General features: G+C 36.2%; 1 pseudogene; it reads left to right on the top strand.

The window, feature by feature from the left end:
- Positions 1 to 8835, top strand: part of LOC123246437 — a 32632-nt pseudogene extending 23797 nt beyond the window's left edge.
- Positions 8836 to 21208: the final 12373 nt, after the last annotated feature.

The following is a 21208-nucleotide window of genomic DNA, read 5'->3' as shown; positions in this document are numbered from 1 at the left end:
GCTGTCCTGTCTCTGCATAGTTTGGTCATAAAATACAATAAAGCTTGTTCTTTCCACAGAAATTTGAACTAGTATTATTTTCTGGGGGAAAAAAATGTTATCATACTCCCCCCTCTCTCTGCAATAATTGTAGATAGGCATAGACTCACAGAATGGACCTTAGGCAACAGCTAGTTCTGGGCTTCTTAATCTAGGGTCTGTGAACTTGGTTTCTTATTCCTACATGCATGCATACATATTCACATACATACAAATCTACATGCATGCCATATATTCATATGAATACATATGGTAAACCTATCATATAAATGCTATGTATACATGTATATATCCATTCCATATGTGCAGTATGCATACATATATTTGTAGAAATATGATAGACCTATAAATAGATACATGTGTACACATATACATCCTATATGCTTGTTTAGCACATGCACTATATTTATACTTCTAAATAAATTTATGAAATTTTATTTTTATAAGAAAATGTATATAAAATTGATTTTAATATATGTGGATAGCTATAGAGATGGAGATCTACGTGTATAGATGTATCAATCTACATATAAGTATCTATATTGCTATATTTAAATATGAATATCTAGATAGAGATATGAATACCTTTATGGGGAGACATAAATAATTTATATAAGAATGTATTTTAATAGAGCATGTGTTTATAGCGAGAGACATATAGTTATAGATATAACTATGGAGATGATTTGGAGATATATCTATCTATATCTATATAGGTATCTATATTGCTATATTTAAATATATTTTTATTTTTGTATTTTTTATGTTTTGTATATATTTTTAAATTATATTATATAATTAATTGTATATTATTTTGATTAATAAATTAAATTATATCATAATTTATATTATATTTTATATATTTTTAAATATAGGTAGATATCTATATATTGAAAGAAATATAGATATGTATATATGTATGTCTCTCTATATAAAATTTATATATATATATAATCTTCATCTTACAGTTATAAAAACTCTGGTTCAAAGAAAAATAACTTGACCGTGTCAGTGTCATATAATATATTGCTTCAATAGAAAGAGCACTGGATTTAGACAGGGGACCTCATTACCATATTCCAGTTGTTCCCAAACTTTTTTGGCCTACCGCCCCCTTTCCAGAAAAAATATTACTTAGCCCCCTGGAAATTAATTTTTTTAAATTTTAATAGCAATTAGTAGGAAAGATAAATGTACCCGTGGCCATCACCGCTTCCCTGGATCACTGCAGCACCCACCAGGGGGCAGTAGTGCCCACTTTGGGAATCACTGCCCTATGCTAACTGTGTGACCTTGGACAAGTCACATTAATCTCTCTGGATCTCAGTTCCCTTATCTGTAAAATGAGGAGGTTGAATGAAATGACCTCTGAGGTATCTTCAAGCGTTTGTGGGTGGTATGTACTACTCTCCCTATGCATCAGGTAAGAAAGAAAGAAGATCTTTGCCACTCACCCTATCCTTTAGAAACACTTTTAGAAAGCAACATACTAAATATAACTGATCAATAAGCAGACAGGAAATCATTTTGCTTATTTATTTTAACCACTGTAGTAAGTAGCGCCTGTGGAGACAGATTTGGTGGAAAAAATAAAATAGAAGCTACTTTTAAAAATATATTAACCTTCAGCTCAGCTCACAGGTTCATTCAGGTTCAATACACACAGAGGTAGCATTGGAAAAAAGCCATTACAGAAAATGACATTTTCCATTATATTTACTCTTTCAGTAACTGTCTAGCAAAGAGCAAGAATGTGTGAATGTGGTTCTCCAATTGACTGATTTATAAAAAGTGCCTTTTTTCAAGGTCATAAGTAGCCTAAACTTTTAATTGGGCAGACTTAGCTTAAGAAATAGAGTTCCTAGCAATTAAAAAAAAACCTTCAATATAAAAACTAATAGCAAGAGCAGTTTGAGAGGTCTACATTCATTTCAGGAACAGATGCGCAAGTTGGTATAGATGGGAAAATAAATTACTGTTAAACCCTTTTAGACAGTTTCCTCTGCCCATCCTCAAATATTCCCTGAAAAAATAATAATAATGATAATAATACACTAAAAGAAATAGATTGCCAAATCTTGAGCATCAATTTAGAGGCAGGAAGTGCTTCAAAGTTTACTAGAACAATCTCTTCATCTACTATTATTATTAGCATTAGCATTTATACAGTGTTTTAAGCAAGGGTATGCTGGAACGTTCTCAGACTGGCTTGCAGCTTACTAGAATCAATTGTTAAATATTCAGTTTGAGTATTAATACCTAAGAAATCAGCAAATGCTCCAAATCAGGACTTTATTATTTTATTGATTACCTAGTCTTAAGAAAGTGAGGGAGAAAATGTTAATGCAGATTCACTTTTAAATTGTGGGGATTTGGAGGAGGGGTAGAGAGTCAATTATTCAATAATTATCAGCACACCCCTTATTTTAAGGCATGTGAGTGGTGTAATGGATATATCACTGGACCTAGAGGCAGGAAGACCTGAGTTCAAATGTGACCTCAGACACTTATTTGCTGTGTGATAAGCAAGTCACTTAACCCTGTTTACTTTGATTTCTTTATCTATAAAATGAACTGGAGAAGGAAATGGCAAACCACTATAGCATCTTTGCCAAGAAAATCCCAAATGGGTTTTCACAAAGAGTCAGACACTTTGTGTCTAATGGCTAAAAAATGAAAACAAAAATCATTTTACAAATATTACCTCATTTGATACTTCCCACAACCCTGGGAGACTGGCACTATTCTTATCCATAATTTTATAGATGAAGCAGAGATTAAGTGAAGCTCAACATCAAGTACCTTATAAGAGCTTGGAACCATATTTGAATCAAATTCTTCCCAATTCCAGTTCCAGTGCCCTCACCATTGTGCAACCAAGCTTTCTCTCATTTTACAGATGTAGAAACTGAGGACAAGAGAATTTAGGTGACATCAAAAGTCACACAAGTAGTGACAGAGCTAAGCTAGATGGCACAGCCAGAGTTCAAACCCAGGTCTTCTGACCAAAATCCAAGGCTTATTCTACTCCCCATGGGAGAATTCATTAGTAGACCCATGATAGGATTGAATTCTCCCAATCTTTGCCTTGTTTCCTCATGCATACTAAGTCCATGCCTAACACTTCTTATTAGATTGACCTAATTTTGGCCATTTCACAGCATCTTGCTATTAAATCAGATCTTGGCTTTAGGTTAAGTACTCAATATTTCTTGTCCTTTTCTGAGGCGGGGAATTATGGCTGACCCTCTCCACACTTTCTCTGCCATGCTCCTTAAATCTCTTCATTCTGAAGCTCATATCCTGGCACAGAGGCAGCTAGATGTCAAAGTGGATAGATACTGGACCTGGAGTCAGAAAGACTCCTTTTCCTGAGTTCAAATCCAGCCTCAGGCACTTACTAGCTGTGTGACCCTGGGCAAATCACTTAACCCTGTGTGTCTCACTTCCTCATCTATAAAATGATCTGGAGAAGGAAATGGAGTGGTTTGGTTACTCTAGTACCTTTGCCAAGAAAACCCCAAAGAGAATCATGGAGAATTGGGCAGGACTGAACAACAATAGTACCCTTCTGTCCTGGGACTTCTATTGATTTAATAGCTCCTCTTAGAATCTCCATTTAAGGACTGCACCCATCAGTCATGTCTTCATTTCTCTCTAGGCTACCCTAGATTCTCTCCATCATTACAGGCTTGCACAAAATAAGGGCTTAATAAATATTTGTTGACTGACTCCATAATTGCTAACCTTTCTAATCTTTCTCTTTCCAGTCATCCAAGGTAACTTAATAAAAGCTTTTCTGATCAATAGGTAGCAGGATTTCAAGACTAGTTTTCTAATAGCCAACACTATATAGTCCAATTTAAGTCAGGAAGACAAATCACTTTTTATACTTTCTCTCAATTTTCCCTTTAACAAGTTTACAGTTCCCTGGTCTCCTCTCCCCACCCTACCCTCTTCAACATGAATTCTGAAACTGAATTCAATTTGTCCCTACTATAGCTTGTGAATACAAAAAAGAAAAAAGAAATATTTATAGAAGTAACAAGACACTATCCTACCTATGCAAAAATGGTCCTGCTGTCCCTAGTTCAAGGAGCATATTTCAGAAGCTTGAGAGATAGTTATCTGTCTCTACCTTTCCATTTCATAACATTTAGCAGCAAATGCTTTCTAAAAAGCTAATTTTACATTAAGAATTAACAACACAATTAAAGAAAGAAATCAGGGTCCAGTAAATAAATTATGCATATGAGTATTTCCACTGAAGAAAAAAACAAACCCAGCTAAATCACAAGATGATGAAAAAAGATGATGAAATGGACCTGTTATCAGCTGCCATACATCCATAGCAATAATGAGCTCCCACATCTGTAGGGGGCAAGTAGTGGTATATTTTCAGCAGCAGTATTTTATCAGTAACAGTACATTTTGAGTCTCGATTATTCTTGCTTATCTCGAGAGAAAGCCTCAATGCTAAAATGCTCGACAACAAAGTCTCACTTTTCATAACGCCTTGATTGTAGAGGGGAGAGAGGAGAAGTTGAGAGGGTACAAGTGGACAAATATAGACAATCTTTCTAAATTTGTGATTCCATCATTTTCATAGATAGACCTTGGCATATATTCAACTATTTTGGAAAGCCAACAATTAATTCAGAGTGGGCAGCCTACTTGTGGTATAAACTAATTATAATTCTAAGAATCATCTGATCACGAATTATGATCAAAACACTGACCAACTATGTCTCCAGAGGAACTCTGATGAAGCATGTCACCTGACTCTTGACAGAAAGGGAATGAACTCAAGCTGGACATACACATATTATAACATATATTGATTATAGTATATCATATCCCTTTTGGCCTTGGGGATGAATAACTGTCTGAGAAGTATGCTATTTTGTAGTTAAGTCATTTCAGTTTTATCTAACTCTTTATGAACTCCTTTGGAGTTTTCTTGGCAGAGATACCGGAGTGGTTTGCCATTTCCTTCTCCAGCTCATTTTACAGATGAGAAAACTGAGGAAAATAGGGTTAAGTGTTTTGCCCAGGGACACACAGCTAGTAAATGTCTGGGGACAGATTTGAATTTATGAAAATGAATCTTCCTGACTTCAGGCTCAGGTCTCTATCCACTGTACTGCCTCACTGCCTGAAGTATACGATAACCACCAATAATCTTTTAACTTTTCTATGAAAAATTCAAGTTTTTTTAAATTTTGTTTTTATTTTCCCCTTTTGTAACATTGTTAAGAATCTATACAAGAAATTCTTTGCCCCTTAGTCTAAGATAATAGTGAATTAATAAGAATATTCCTTTAAATTCTTGTAAATTAATTCAGTCACTTGTTCAGTCACCCAGTTGACTAAGAGGCAATCTAATGCTTCTTAGATTCTTAGTTTTTGCATTTTTCCTCTCTTTAAGTACTCCATCAGGATGAGAAAGTTTGTTTTGCTTGTGACCGTTCCCATCCTGTTCTTATCCTCTTCCTAATTAACTGCTCCTGTCCTATTGTCCCTTATTTCTCTGTTCTCTTATTTTTCTCATTTACCCCAAGTATGAGAAGTAGTAAGATCTGCCCCTTCTTCTGTCTTTCTACAGTAATATGTTCCTTCTTTTGACTTTCCTTTTTCTCTCCCCTCTTTGAATCCTTAGAAAAAAACAGTCTACCTGCTAACTAGGTTCCCTGCTTTTTCATAACTCCCTCAAAACCTTTGAAGACATGAAGGCATAAATTTATTTTCCTACTATTAAGATGTTAGCCCTGATACATCATACAGTTCCTTCTAATTACTCAAATAAACTTGACGTTTTAGGTTTCTCTGCCCTCCTGTGTTTATACTTCAAAGATCTTACTCAGCTCTGGTCTTTTCATCAGGAATTTTTGAAAGTCTCCTATTTCATTAAAGATTTTTTTCTACCTATAGGATTATATTCAGTTTTTTAAGATTTTTTAAATATTTTATTTTTCCTCAGTTATACATACAAATAAATTTTAAGCTCATTGACTTTTTTGCATGTAAATACTTAATTCTTTTTTTAATTTTAGAAATGCTTTGTTTATTTATTTATTCAACCTTTCCCTCCTCTTCCCACATCATAGAAGGCAACATTCAGAAAAACATATAGATTATGTCTTTCCTGTTTCCATTTATCAATTCATTCTCTGGAGGTGAACATTCACAAGTTATTCTTAAATTATTAAATTTGTAGGTGTATATAATGTTCTCTTGGTTCTACTCATTTCACTCTTCATTATCTCATGTAGTTCTTTTCGGTTTTTTAAAAAATTTAATCTGCGCATTGTTTCTTATGTCACAGTAGTATTCCATTTCAATCATATATCACAATTTCTTTAGCCATTCTCCAAAAGGTGGACATCCCTTCAATTTCTAGTTTTTAATCACCACAAAGAGAGCTGCTCTAAATATTTTGGAACATGTAGGTCCTATTCTCTTTTCCCTAATTTCCTTGGGAAATAGAACCAGCAATGATTTGTTAGATTTCAGGATATATGCAATTTTATAGCTCTCTTCTAACTTTAGGGTTTTTTTTTATTTGAATCTCCCTTTTTCTCTTCCCCCTTCCCTAAGATGGCAAGCAAACTGATATAGATTTTACATGTGCTACAACGTAAAACATTTTTCCATATCAATAATTTTAGGAAGAGAGCTTTATCAAAAAAAATGTAGAAAAAATGAAGAAAGTGAATCAAAAGTAAGTTTTGTTCTGAATTCAGACTCCATCAGTTTTTTCTCTAGAGGTAGTTGGCATTTTTCATCATGATTCATTGGGGATTGTCTTGGATGACTGTCCTAAGAATAGGTAGGTTAAACACAATTGTTTATCATATAATATTGCTATTACTGTAGATAATGTTCCCATGATTCTGTTCACTGTTCTCTGCATTAGTTAATCTAAGTCTTTCCAGATTTTTCTGAAATTATCTTGCTCATCATTTCTTATAGCACTACGGTATCCATTACAAATATATACCCCAACTTGTTCAGCCATTCCCCAATTGATGGTCATTTCCTCAATTTCCAATGCTTTGCCAGCACAAAAAGAGTTATTATAAATATTTTTGGGTAAATTGGTCCTTTTACCTTCTTAAAAATTTTTTTTGGGGGGGCGTGGAGAATCTCTTTTTGATACAGACCTTTTAATGGTATTCTGGGTCAAAGAGTATGCACAGTTTTAAAGCCCTCTAGGCATAATTCCAAATTGCTTTCAAGATTAGTTAGATCTGTATTCAGTTTTTTGTTTGTTTGGTTTTTTTAACCCTTACTTCTATCTTAGAATCAATACTATGTATTGATTCCAAGGCAGAGAAGTGGTAATGGCTAGGCAATGGGGGTTAAGTGACTTTTACAGGGTCACAAAGCTAGGAAGCATCTGAGGTCAGATTTGAACTTGGGACGTCCAGTCTCTAGACCTTACTCTCAATCCACTGAACTACCCAGCTTCCCTCTATATTCAGTTTTAATGGATAAATTATGCCTGGCTGTAAGCCTATATATTTAGCCTTTGGGAATATTGTGTTCCTCTTGTTTTAGAAGCTGATAAGTCTTGTGTGACATTGAGTCTAGTACCTTAATACATGTGTCTTTCTGGTTGCTTGAATAATTTTCTCTTTGACATAGGAGCTCTGGATTTGAGTTATGGCATTCCTGGGATCTTTTTTCCCTTTGGTATTCATTTTAGGAGGTGATCTGGTAGATTATATAAATTATATATGTAAGATATTTCAAAGGATTTTCTTTATTATTTTACTCACAATATGATTGTTGATTTTCATATACATTTATGCAATTAATAGTAATTGGGATTATTCCTTACATCTTATCACGAAAATACTGATTATCTAATAGGACTACATTCAGGGAATATAGAGTTATTCAGAAAAAAAATATTGAACATAAACTGAAATTGCTTAATTAGATTAATTTTTACGTTTCTAGTGCGATAAGGCCAATAATTCAGTCAACCAGTCCCTGAAAAATATTTCTGAAGTAAATGGCAAGGGAGTAAATCAAACTGATAACAACTTGAAAGCCCAAGCATCTGCATATTACATATATAGGTATATATATATATGTAATATATATGTATGTATATATAATCCAAAATGCAGTCTTGGGAATTTGAAAAGAAAGAATGAGAGAAGTTTATTCGATAGAAACCTAGCAAAAACCATAAAGAAACATGACTTTGTCCTTGATTCAGAATGTCTTATCACATTAATGGTGGTAGTTCCAAAATTAAACCACAATGATTAAGATTAGCAATAAAAAACATTGGCTAAAATGGTACTCCTAAGGTCTAAACAAAGTTCTTTCAGAGAACTAAGGTGCAATGTTACCTTGTTTAGAAAAGCAGAGGGCAACTTCAGATATAAAGCCAGAGAAAACAAGTTCATTGTCCATGATTTTCTATATAATGAAGAGATGACCAGGCTTTCCACTGACAAGAAGAAGCAGTTTGGACCATTAGTTGGGTGGCTGAAAGTGAATTTCAGTGAAGCTTTCATAGCATAGATTCATGTGAAAGCATCAAGAGTTTTTATTGAGTCTGATTTAAGATATGAATTGCCAGTGAAAACTTCAACCCAAAGGTAAACCATGAAGAAACTGATAGAAATATTGCACGATATATGCAAACATCTGGACAGTAGGAGAGCAGTAGCTACTATTGATGCTTCTATGGAAATTCCAGCCTTAAATCTCAGTCAACAGAAATATTATCCCAATGTGTAATACATAATTGATTGTATTTTCTTGGTATTTAAGTAAAAACAATCCTCAATACTGACAATCCCATTCTAATGTTGGTGTATATAAACAGAAATAAAGTTAAAGTATGCCTAAGCTTTAAACTCTCTACTAATCCAGTGGTTGCTTTACTCCATTTCCTTGAGTGACTTTTTCTCATAGTGGTCCATCACTTGATATTTTCTTTTTTAAAAAGAGGATAGATAGATAGATAGATAGATAGATAGATAGATAGATAGATAGATAGATAGATAGATAGATAGGTAGGTAGATAGGTAGGTAGGTAGGTAATAGCCTTTTATTGATCAGGTTTATAAATATGTACTAAAAAAATCAGAGTTTGTAAATAGAATAATGTTTTTCTAAAAATGGGTTTTTCTTCATTACTATTGTTTACAAAGACCTTGTTTACAAGGAAAAAGTGTAAGCATTTGTACCACTTTGCTTCCTGTAGTTAGTAGTTATTATTGTCAGATGGTTATTGAATTGTGATATAAAAAGTGGCAATATTCACATATGTGTTTGCTGAGTTTTTCCAACAACAATCTGCTGTCAATATCCATAGACAAGAATAAAATTACCTGTGGGGGGAAAACCACCTTATTTCTGTGTGACCTTGGGCAAGTCACTTAACTCTGTTTGCCTCAGTTTCCTCACCTATAAAATAAGCTGGAGAAGGAAATAGAAATCCACTCCAGGATCTTTGCCTCAAAAATCACAAATGATGTCACAAAATGTTGGGCACAACTAAAACAACTAAACAACAACAAAATTTCCATGGACAGGAATAAATTACCATATTTTATATAATTATAACTTCAAAGTGATTTGAACATATGCAACCATTCATTATTCACACTAATCAGAACCTTTCATCTACATAACTTTTCTGATTTCTCTTTGCTATCTGCTTGGTTAAAGGTGTTTACTCATTATTCGCTTTATGTCATGGTCTTTTGTGTAACTAGCATTTGGTAGGAAGGAGTCAAATCTTACAATATAAGTTTAAGAAATCCTTTTCTCTTCAAGGGATAGTGGTCAGGAAACTATTTTGAACTCAATTTAAAAAAAAACAACATCTCCCTAGAGTAATGATATTAAGGGGAGGAGAAGGCAAAAAGATATCATTTTGATATGATACCCTTCTTTATCAAAGGAGAATAATATAACCAGTATCATAGCTCCTTCTACAGCTCTATACTAGTTAGGAATCAGTTTGTTTTTCTTTTTTTGGAAAATTTTTATTTAATTAATTAATTTAGAATGTTTTTACATGGTTACATGGTTCATGTTCTTTCCCTCCCCTCCAACCTTCCCATAGCCGACACACAAAGGAATCAGTTTTCTGCAGAGTGGTGAATGAGATTCAGAATTTATCCATCAAAGCCTCCCCAAGAGCGACATTTAGACAAATCCTTCAGGGCATACTCATAATTTACATGGGCAACACACATATCCTACACATATATTACTATATTTGATCTTCACACCCAATCTGTAAGAGCAAGTTAGGTGGTATTATTATTTCCATTTTAAAAATAAGGAAAGTCCTCCATAACTTTGCTTCTTTCTACTCTTCCAGTCTTCTTATATTTTTACTTCCTGTACCTATTCTGTGATCCAGATCTAATATCTTTGTTAATCTCTTTGCTGTTCTTTGTTCATGATATTCCATTCCCTAACACCAAGGGGATTCATTGTCATCCTTCTATGCTCTCCTTCCTCATAAGTTCTCTGGCTTCCTTCAAACATCAGCTAAATTCCCACCTTCAGTAAGAAATATTTCCCAGTGCTCTGAGATCACTTCCAAAAATCTTGGATATATCATTTTGCACATAGTTGCTTATATGTTGTCTCTCCTATTAGAGTGTGAGCTCCATGAGAGCAGGGACGGCTTTTTGCTCCTCTTTGTATCCTCAACACTAAGTACATAGTATACGCTTAATAAATACTCATTGACAAACTGAGGCAATTGAGGCTTAGAGAAATAAAGTGACTTGATCAAGATCACACAATCAGTAAGCTTTCAAAGCAGGATTTGAACTGAGGTCTTCTTGACTATGTCCAGCACTCTATTCACTGTGCCACCTCACTGCTTCTTCAGAGAAATTGTCATTGCTTGATCAGGCATCTTTCTACCATGGTAAATATGAAGGCAGAAAGAAAAGAGTCTATTTCAATTATTAATTCTATGATTTTAAATCTTTTATTAAGAGTAATTTTATTGCATTTTGCAGTTCATAAATGTTTCATTTTGTTTCAATCCCTAGAGAGAGGCCTGGCTTGAGTGGTACAAAGGATGACTTCTAAAAGGAATAAAATTAACCCTCAACTATATTTCCTAACAGTAACTCTTTATTTGCAAAGATCTCAATATTTACTTGTATTCCTCACAACAAGTCTCACAAAGGTAGGTAGTACAAGTATTATTATTCCCATTCTGTAAATGAGGAACCTAGAAAGGTAAAAGGATTTTTACCTATGGCACGTATGTAGCAAATATTAGAATTGGAACTCGTATTCAGGACTTCTGACCTCAAGACAAATTGTCTCAGTACTATATTGTGCTACCTTTCAAATTAAATGTAGTCCCAAGTCATTTGGCTTTTAAATATAGCTTAGTATTAAAAGTCTATATGGAGGGCAGCTATGTGGCTCAATGGATTGAGCCAGGATGAAGGATGGAAAGTCCTAGATTCAAATCGGACCTCAGATACTTCCTACCTGTGTGACCCTGGTCAAGTCACCTAACTCTAATTGTTTACCCCTTGCTGCTATTTTGAAATGATAAGAAGATAGAAGGTAAGGGTTTGTTTTGGGCTTTTTTTTTTTTTTTAGAAACCCTTACCTTCTGTCTTGGAATCAATACTGTGTATTGGTTTTAAGGCAGAAGAATGGTAAAGACTAGGCAATGGGAGTAAAATGACTTGTCCAGGATCACACAGCTAGGAAGTGTCTGAGTCCAGATTTGAATCCAGGACCTCCCATCTCTGGACCTGACTCTAAACCCATTGAGCTAACTAGCTGCAGCCAGGAGGTAAGGGTTTTTAAAGAAAAAATAAAAAATAAAAAAGTCTGTATGGAGGCAGCAGGCAGAACCTCTTCATGATCTCACCCTCAGTGCCTGATATTAAGATTCACCTTGCCTAGGATTAGCTGTCTAGACATGAGAACACTACTGGAAGTAACTTATCCTACAATATGATGTAGACCCAGCTAACTGATTTAAGATCGAGAAACCCTCTAATGCAGTGGTTCCCAAACTTTTTTGGCCTACCGCCCCCTTTCCAGAAAAAAATATTACTTAGTGCCCCCTGGAAATTAATTTTTTTTAATTTTAATAGCAATTAATAGGAAAGATAAATGCACCTGTGGCCATCACTGCCCTCCTGGATCACTGCAGCACCCAGCAGGGGGCAGTGGCGCCCACTTTGGGAATCACTGCTCTAATGGCATCAATTAATTGGTTGCATTTTAGATTGTCTCTTTTCCCCGATAGCTAGTAAGCTGGATGTGGGTGGGAACTAGTTAATTTTTGTATTTGCATCCCAAGTGACTTATAGCTTTGTACCAGGGTACCTAATAGACATTTCATAAATGTTTTTTGAATTAATTTTCACTCCCTTTGGTGCTATAGTTATTCTTTTTTGCCCCAGACTCCAAGATGCCCTCCCTAGCCCTTCTCCAAATATCTGGTAGAGGAATGGCTATAATTGTTAACTTCCATCTTTGTCTTTGGCTGTACCAGTTTACTTCCATCTTCTGGGATGAAGCACCCGCTACTGAGCCGGAGGACGAAAGGACCCAGTTCTGGGAACAGAAGCAAGAGGAAAGAAGACACAAACCCTGACGCCTTGGGTCTGTCTAATTTGTACCCTCTGCGTCACCTTGGTTCACACAGGTAGAAATTCAAAGTTTTAAATTAGAAGAAATCCTGCTGGGCCTGATTTATTGCTCCTAAAATGGACTCTGGCAAAGTAAGGTGTGAGAATCCTGTCAAATGACTCATTCCCAGCCACAATTACTATTTTTCAATCACCTGCCAGGTGGTGGATATTTTTTTATCAGCCCTGAGCTCGGGTCTGTGCACCCTCTGTTATAGGTTTGCTTGACTTCTGGTAATCTTCCTTAGTTACTGAAAACTATTGATCTTCCTTTCCACACATCTCAGTTTGTTAATAAGCTCCTCGTTATAAGTGTCCCCACGAGCATCAGAGAGCAGCTTGACCTGTTAAATGAGCAAAGTTGGTCCCTATTAGCATGTTCTTTACTCTAAGTTGAACCCAGGAAACTACAAACGGAGCCAAGTCTGAAGTGTAGCATCTCCAGAACAAAGTTTTTCCAGTGGCCAGTTTGGATGTACGTGGTGGCCCATGTGTAGCGGGGAGGCACATGGAGGATGATAGCTTAGAACCAGGAAGAGGCCGGCCAGGGGTGGAGAGGAAAAGACCAGAGGTCAATCAATCAGCAAAAATGCATTTATTTCATATTTGCTATGTGCCAGACAATCTGCTTAGCATGGGGCAATGAGAGACAAAAGTGAAATAGCTCTTGCCCTCAAAAAGTTTAACTTCAGTTACGATTTATAAGTAAATTAATTTTTTAATTTTTAAATTTATTTCTAAAATTTTTTANATAGCTTCAAATAGTTAGAAAATCTCCCTAAAAACTTTCCTGGTGCTCCTGTCAGGACTTTGAGAAATAAATACCAGTCACCAAATATTTATTAAGTGTTTAATATGTGCCAAGTAAATGTGAAGAGAGGAGAAAGCTAGAGAGCCAGGCCTGGAAACTGATGGTCCTGGGTTCAAATAAGATCTCAAATACTTCCTAGCTGTGTGACCCTGGGCAAGTCCCTTAACTCCCATTGCCTAGCCCTTCCTACTCTTCTGCTTTGGAACCAATACTCTATTGAGTCTAAGATGGAAGGTAAGGGTTAAAAAAAAGCTACAAAACAATTTCAGAGAGAGGAAGGAAAAGTGGGAAGTCAGCATTGCTATTTGGTTCATGTTCAGAGTATCCTGTAAAAGTGGAAGCATAAAATGTAAAGGATCAGCCACCAATCAGTCAGTCCATCAACTAGCATTTATTAAGCAGCTAGGTGGCTCAGGAGACAGAGGCTGGGCTTAGCCAGGAAGTTGTAGTTCAGTCATTTCAGTCAGGTCTGACTCTTCATAATCCCATTTGGGGTTTTCTTGGCAAAGATGCTGGGGCTGATTTCTATTTCCTTTTCCAGGTCATTTTACAGATGAGGAAATTAAAACCAACTAGATTAAGTGTCTGGCCTGGTCACAGAGCTAATAAATGTTTGAGGTTGGATTTGATCTCTTCCTGACTCTAAGCCCAACACTCCATCCACTGTACCACCTAGCTGCCCAGAGTCAAGAAGACCTGAGTTCAAATCTAGTTTCAGATATTTATTAGCTGTGTGACCTGGGGCAGGTCACTTAACTTCTAATTGCTTTATAGTCCACCAAAGAACCACTACAGTTTGTATGTTGAGAAAGCCTCCTGGATGGTGTGGCCCATTGGATCATGAAGATCCAGATGCCACTGCATGACTGAAAAACAAATATGGCAGACACTGTGATAAGCAAGAAAAAAAGGGTTAATCCTACTTAAGGGCTATCCTGAGATAATAGAACTATGATAATAATGACATTTCTATAGCCTCTTAGCATTTGCAAAGTGCTACATAAATATCTCACTTGAGCTTTACAAAAGCTCTGTTAGGGAGATGTTATCATTCCCATTTTATAGACATGGAAATTAAGGTTCAGAGATTTTACGTGATTTGCTTAGAGTCACATATCTGGGAAGCATCATAGATAGAATTTGAACTCAGGTCTTTCAGATTCCAAATCCAGCACAGTAGCCATTATGTCAAGCTTTCTCTTTTTTTTTTTTCTTTTAAACCCTTGACCTCCAATGGAATCAATACTGTGAACTGATTCCAAAGCAGAGGAGCAATAAAGGCTATGCATTGGGAGTTATGTGACCTGCTCAGGATCACACAGCTAGGAAGTGTCTGAGGCCAGATTTGAATCTAGGACCACCCATCCTTCAGCCTGGCTCTCTATCCATTTAGCCACCCAGTGGCTCTCATATGTTATCATTTTTCATACCTTATAATTTATTTTTTTTTTGGTATTGAGAGACAGAAGGTAGAGTATATAGTGCCTCATGGGTAATACTGAAGACCTAAATTCACTTCTGTCTCCAATACTCACCAGTGGCGTGACCTTGGGCAAGTCACTAAATCTCTGTCCCTTCCTAAGTCTCAGTTTCCTCACCTCTAAAATAGGATTAACAATACCACTTTCCTCACAAAGCTATTATGAGACTCACATGAGATTTTATATATATATGGCTCTGCAAACCCTAAAATGCTAAATAAACATGAGCTAGAATCATCCTGATCCAATTAGTTCCTATCCCTCAGACATAAGGGCTATGATGATGCCAACCCCTGATGAAACATAGAACCTGAAAAATTCCCCAAAAGGGCATTAAGTCACAATAGGACATTCCAAAATGATATAATAACCTTGAGAGAAGAATTTAGATGAGAAAAAATGTGCAATGTATGGTCTTCATAGGAGAAATAGTTAGCAGAATAGAAAAGATTTAATCCCCATGAGCAAGTCTTTGAAAATAAGTAAATGAACAACAGACAGAGAGTACAAATATACTTAAGTAATGGACAATCTAGAAGAAGAGAAGCAAAAAGCAAGAGCATTAAAAGAACAAATGATCTCTATACAAGTAAAAATGCATTGATCTCAGAAGGCAGGATATGTAGAAACAATTTAAGGATCATAGGTTTCCCAGAAAATCATGAGAGGAAATCCTTTTTAAGAAGCTAAATGGAGGATGGTTTAAGTGGATAGGAACATGAGACATGGACTCATTGTGACTATTTCAATAGTTGAGGCAAGAGCAAAGAGTTGCTTGCGTTTAAAGATATATCAACTTGTCTAAATCCCTATGGCATAAATCACTAGAGCTATGAGAGAGGAGAGAAAAGGATGTATATAAAAATTGTTGTGAAAGTGTAATTTACAAGATTTGGCAATGGATTAAATATGTGAAATGAAGGGATATGAGATGTCAAGAATGATAACAAATTTACAAATCTGGATGACGGGGAGAATGTTAGTCATTTTTATAGAAATAGAAAAGTGGAGAAGAGGAAATGATTTGAGGGGAAAAGATATTGAGTTCTCTTGGATTTTTTTTTTGTATGTGGCACATCATTGTTCCTCTTTTCCCTAGGAGAGAATAAGCAATGTTGTCACCATATATCTTTTAGTGAGGGAAGGACCTGTAATCCTTTTCTTTTTTTTAAAATCAACTCTTTTAGAAATTTTCAATTTAATTAATAAGTACCTTTAAAATTATATCAATTCCTCTGTGTGTATTCAACCAGGTCTAGCCATTCTTCCTGCCTTAATCTTCATGAGCACCACTGCCATTTTCTTAACTTCAGGTACAGAGGTGGTAGCTGTTTACAATGTGGCCATCCTGCTATTCTCACTTATGAGAATGAAAATAAGAAGAAAAATTATAGCTGTGATTTCACTGGGCTGGGAAACTCCTAAATAAGAAAACTTCCTGTCATTTGGGATCAGCACATTTTCTGTCCCCAATATGAGTTACAAAGTTGCTGAGAGAAGTGACATCAAACTCAAATAGAAATGGGGACCACTCATCTAACCATAAGGATCCCTGCAGACCATGTATTGATTCAGTTTTAAATTTTAATCTAACCTACATTTTACTATATTTTTAATTTTTGTTTAATGTTGCCTAATTACATTTTAATTAGATTCGAGCCACATTCTAGAGTGACTATGGACAATGTGTTAGACATCTCATGCCTAAACAATTGGGAAGTTTTTAAGTGACATGACTAAAGTCACATAATGAATGTTTCAGAGATAGGACTTGAACCTAGGTCTGACCACTACAATTCTAGCCAAAATAACACATAGCCTATCAATAATCCATAGGAAAAGAAAACCATAAAAATTTCAACAGATCTTTCCTATTTCATATCTCTTTTCTTCTTCCCAGTTTTATCTATAAATGTCCATAGGATGATCTGACAGCTATTCCTCTGCCAAGCTTCTTCCAAAGTTGCTTTTCCCTTACTGCTATTCATCGTCCTAGAGGCAATGATGCAATCTGTTGTTTTAAAGAAGCAACTGAGCTCATAATCACTGAATCTCAGCTATGAAATGGGCTTTAGAGGTTATCTAGTGGAACTTCATCATTTTGTAGATGACGAAAGTGAAGTGAAAAAATAACACCTCCAAGACAAGTGACATGAATGGGACTTGAGCAGGGGTCATATGTCTCTCAGTCTAGTTTTACTGCCATTACATGATACTCCTCCTCCCTCATCCCACGCTGCCCTTGACTTTAATCATTCTTCCTTTGCATTTTGCAAATGACTCTACATTTTAAGCCAGTTACTCATGACTGTTGTAACAGGGGGAGTGATCAGGAGGATTGGGGGGCAGTTGGGAACCAGCAAGGGAGATGTGGAAAGACCCTTCCTCCCTCACAGCCACCCCTAATTACGGGGAGACAAATGGGGTTCCTTGAGTGGGGTTCCATGAACTCCCTGGAAGGTTGTGCCAAGGTAGAGGAGTTATAGGGATATTGTCCCCTCAAGGAGAAATGGGTGTAACCCTGATAGATGTTGGTGCCAGTTGGGGTACACAGAAACTTCCCCTTACAGCAGGGGAGTCAGGCTTAAAATGGAGGTCAGCCTGAAGTCTCCCTTCACTATCCCTTCCAGTAGCCTCCCACCAATAGAGTCACACAGATCTGGCTGGGTAATCTTGGGTGTTTAATTCAAGGAACAACTAGCAGATGGAATGGGAATAGGGGTTTAACAGGAAAGAGGGAGCAGGATAATTCCTAAATCCCCAAAGTCCTTTACCATGCCAGGTAGCCACCAAGTCCAAGAACCTAGGGTCAGACAAGGGGTTCCCCAAACACAGCTTCACTTTCTTGAGCCCACTAATCTATCTGTCTAAAGCTATGATTCATATGAGTCACAGAGGGATACTGCTGGGCAAAGCCCAAGGCAAGTGGGGTTCGGGGATCGGTTCCCCAAAGGAAGTCCAGAAAAATCCCCCCAACTCTGTTGGCACTGTTGTGGTATAAATGAATCACAGGAAACAGGTTGTCTCTGGAGAAAAGCAGGTCATCTTTTGTATATCAGGGAGAAAGCCCCCCACCAAAGCTCACTTTTGAGGGTCACAAAACCACTTTCCACCCCCTCCTACTTTGGCTTCCTCCCCCCCAAAAGCTGCTCCTCAGACTTTTCAATCCCAGAAGTCCTTGCTCTCTTCCAATGGTCCCTGGGTCTGCTTCCTCAACATTCTAACTGACAAATTTTGAAAATGTCAGATCTTGCTTTCCCTTCTTATGCTATCATGTCTCTGTTTGGGAAATTAATAGTGCTGCCTGAGGCTATTTCTGTTTTATAGGACCACCTTATTTTGACATCATTTTTGTATCAGTAAAAGACAGCACAATAATAGTTAGTGTCTTTGCTTTTGTCCATTTCTCACTTTTTTGGAGATTATGCTTGTTTAAAAAGTTTACACTGCATCTATTGTAATGAAATATAGCATCCTCTTCTTGTTTTTTGCTTTTTCTTTTAAGCTGATGAGTTGAAACTTCTTTAAAAAGTTAATATCAAAAAACAGACTTTTAATTTCTCAATGATAATTAAAATAAAAGAATGACAAACTCTTGACTAAGAGTTGAATCCACCTAGCAAGGATGAGTAAAAACATATATTTGCCTGGAATCTTGTGAATCTGAACCAGATGCCTTCTGGATGAAAAGGTATTGGGAGAGTAAAAGGTACCTAAAATAATCTGCCACAACAAATAACAAGTACAGCATAGGAAAAAAGCAAAGGGAAGAGGAATAAGCATTTATTAAGTGCTTATTATGTGCCAGGAACTGTGCTAAGCCCTTACAAATATTATCTCATTTAATCAGAATAGCAATAGAAAAAACTATCTAGTCACAGCTAATATCCAAGGAAAACCCCAAAAATAAACACCACAGCCTTAGATATTTCCACAAAAATGCATAAAATATAGATGAACTAGAAACCCTAAAGCGACAAATAAATAAACAAACAAACAAATAAATAAATAAATAAGTTTGATCACAGAATTATTACTTAGACTTGATGGAATGGGACTTATGACTAAAATATGATTATACAAAAGGTATGTTTAAAAGGAATAGAATACATAAAAGTCCATAAAGATTCTCTATGTTAAAATATTAATTTTCTGTCTTTCTGATGTAATTTTTCTCTACAAAATGCTTTGTCTGAACCTCAATCTTGATTCAAGATTATTTTTCTGAATCCTAACCTTTGCTTAAGCATATTTAGCGGCAGTTACCTCTTACATTAACTCAATGAGAAATATTTTACCTTAACAAATTTGATGACAAAAATACAGGTGATAAGATTAGAAAAATTGGGAATTTCACTTCAGAAGCATGAGGTTATATTATCTCAGAGGCTCTAAAGGGGTAGTCCCTACTGAATCATAAATGATACTGTTTTGCTGGCATAAAAAATACGGTAAAAAAGTAAATTTGTCTTCTATATTCATTGAGTGTACTTCTGTGTCTTATTTTGTATTTTGTTTTTTATTTTTGTTTCTTGCATTTGAATAATCAGCATACTTTTAATGTGCTTAATCTACTATCCATTCAGACAGTCTAATAAGTATGGTATTAGGATTCAGAAGCTTAAAGCAAGGGTTAGATGAGAAACTTTGGATTTTAAAAGGCAGGACAAGCCATTGTAGATTTTTTTTCTCCAAACCTTGTGCCCTTTTTTGTCCCATTTTTTTTTTGTAGGTACATAAGCAAGAGCCTTGTCTGTGTTTTGAGCCATTATCTCTGAATCTCAGGTTGATCACTTGAAGGTGGTTTATGAGCACTTGGAGTTAGTCTAGATTGACAGTTTAGACTGTAATTAATAAGTGGGTCACAAGGGCCTTATGCTGGTAATAAGGCTAGCGGGAGGATAATGCTGGTTGTAAGGTTAGAGTGTTTTGTACCAGGCCTGGGAATGAAACTTGTTTATTAATGTAACAAGGATCCAACTCAGGCAACTGAGTGTCCAGAGTAACCTCACTGCTTGCCACCAAGCTCCTTTAAGATATCAGGTAGCCATCCCCTTCCCTGTTGAGGAAGCAGCTCCCTATTGGTTAATGGCAGGCTGGCAGGAAGTGGATGTTGAACTTCCTGCCCTTCAGCAATGAAGTTTGTTCCAGTCCAAACTGCTCAGAATCCCTTCCTGTTGCCTTTTCTCCTTGGCCTTTGATGGTAGGCAAATGACCACAGAATTCTCTGGTTACGACTAAGGGGTTTATTGATAACTGAATAAGGGAACAAGGCAGTGGAAAGAGGATCAGAAAATACTGTGATCTAGTGGTGAAAGATTATCTGAGTAAAGTTGGTAGAGATCCTGTTTGGATGGTCTTTGCTGACCCAGGGCAGGTAGCCCTGGGTCAGAGTGATGCGGTCTCTGGTTGATAAATAAAGTTGTTTCTTGGACTAAATCTTGCCAGTGATGATAATAATATTGAGTTGCTCTAGAAGATTAGGTCTTAAAACCCTACACTACTCTAGGCCTAAGCTACCCATGTTCTACACCCACCACCCGGGCCCAATGGGGAGTAAGGGGCAAATGAGTGATCAGGGCGAAGTCAGGGGAAAAACAGAACCCAGCCCTGGGTCTCCAGGGCTTTTTATACTCTTGGTCCCTCTGGCAGTTGAAGTCTGCCCTGTGGTTCATGCCACCTTCAACATTCCATCCAGAGCAACTGACAGGCTTGTCCTAAGCCAACATGGCAAGGTTAAAAATCCTATATTACAAGACATGGTCTAATCTGGCATCACATTTTAGAAATGTCTCTGTGAATTGTGTAATTATAGGTACTAGAGTGGCTTAATTAGAGATTCCCTTTCTGGTCTGGTTATATGAAGTTATAAAAATACATATCAATCAAATTTCCCATTTATCTCCATATGATACTGCCAATATATCACAAATCTCCTAGGATTACTCAAATATATAAGGAGCTAAATCAATTGTACAAAAAATCAAACCATTCCCCAATTGATAAATGGCAAGGGACATGAATTAGCAGTTTTCAGATAAAGAAATCAAAACTATCAATAAGCACATGAAAAAGTGTTCTAAATCTCTTATAATTAGAGAAATGCAAATCAAAACAACTCTGAGGTTCCACCTCACACCGAGCAGATTGGCTAACATGACAGAAAAGGAAAGTAATAAATCTTGAAGGGAATGTGACAAAATAGGGACATTAATACA

The sequence above is a fragment of the Gracilinanus agilis genome, chromosome 4 (assembly GCF_016433145.1).
Source record: "Gracilinanus agilis isolate LMUSP501 chromosome 4, AgileGrace, whole genome shotgun sequence".
Lineage (NCBI taxonomy): Eukaryota > Metazoa > Chordata > Mammalia > Didelphimorphia > Didelphidae > Gracilinanus > Gracilinanus agilis.
The sequence above is the reverse complement of the archived record's forward strand: the minus strand, read 5'-3'. Positions and strand labels throughout refer to the sequence as shown.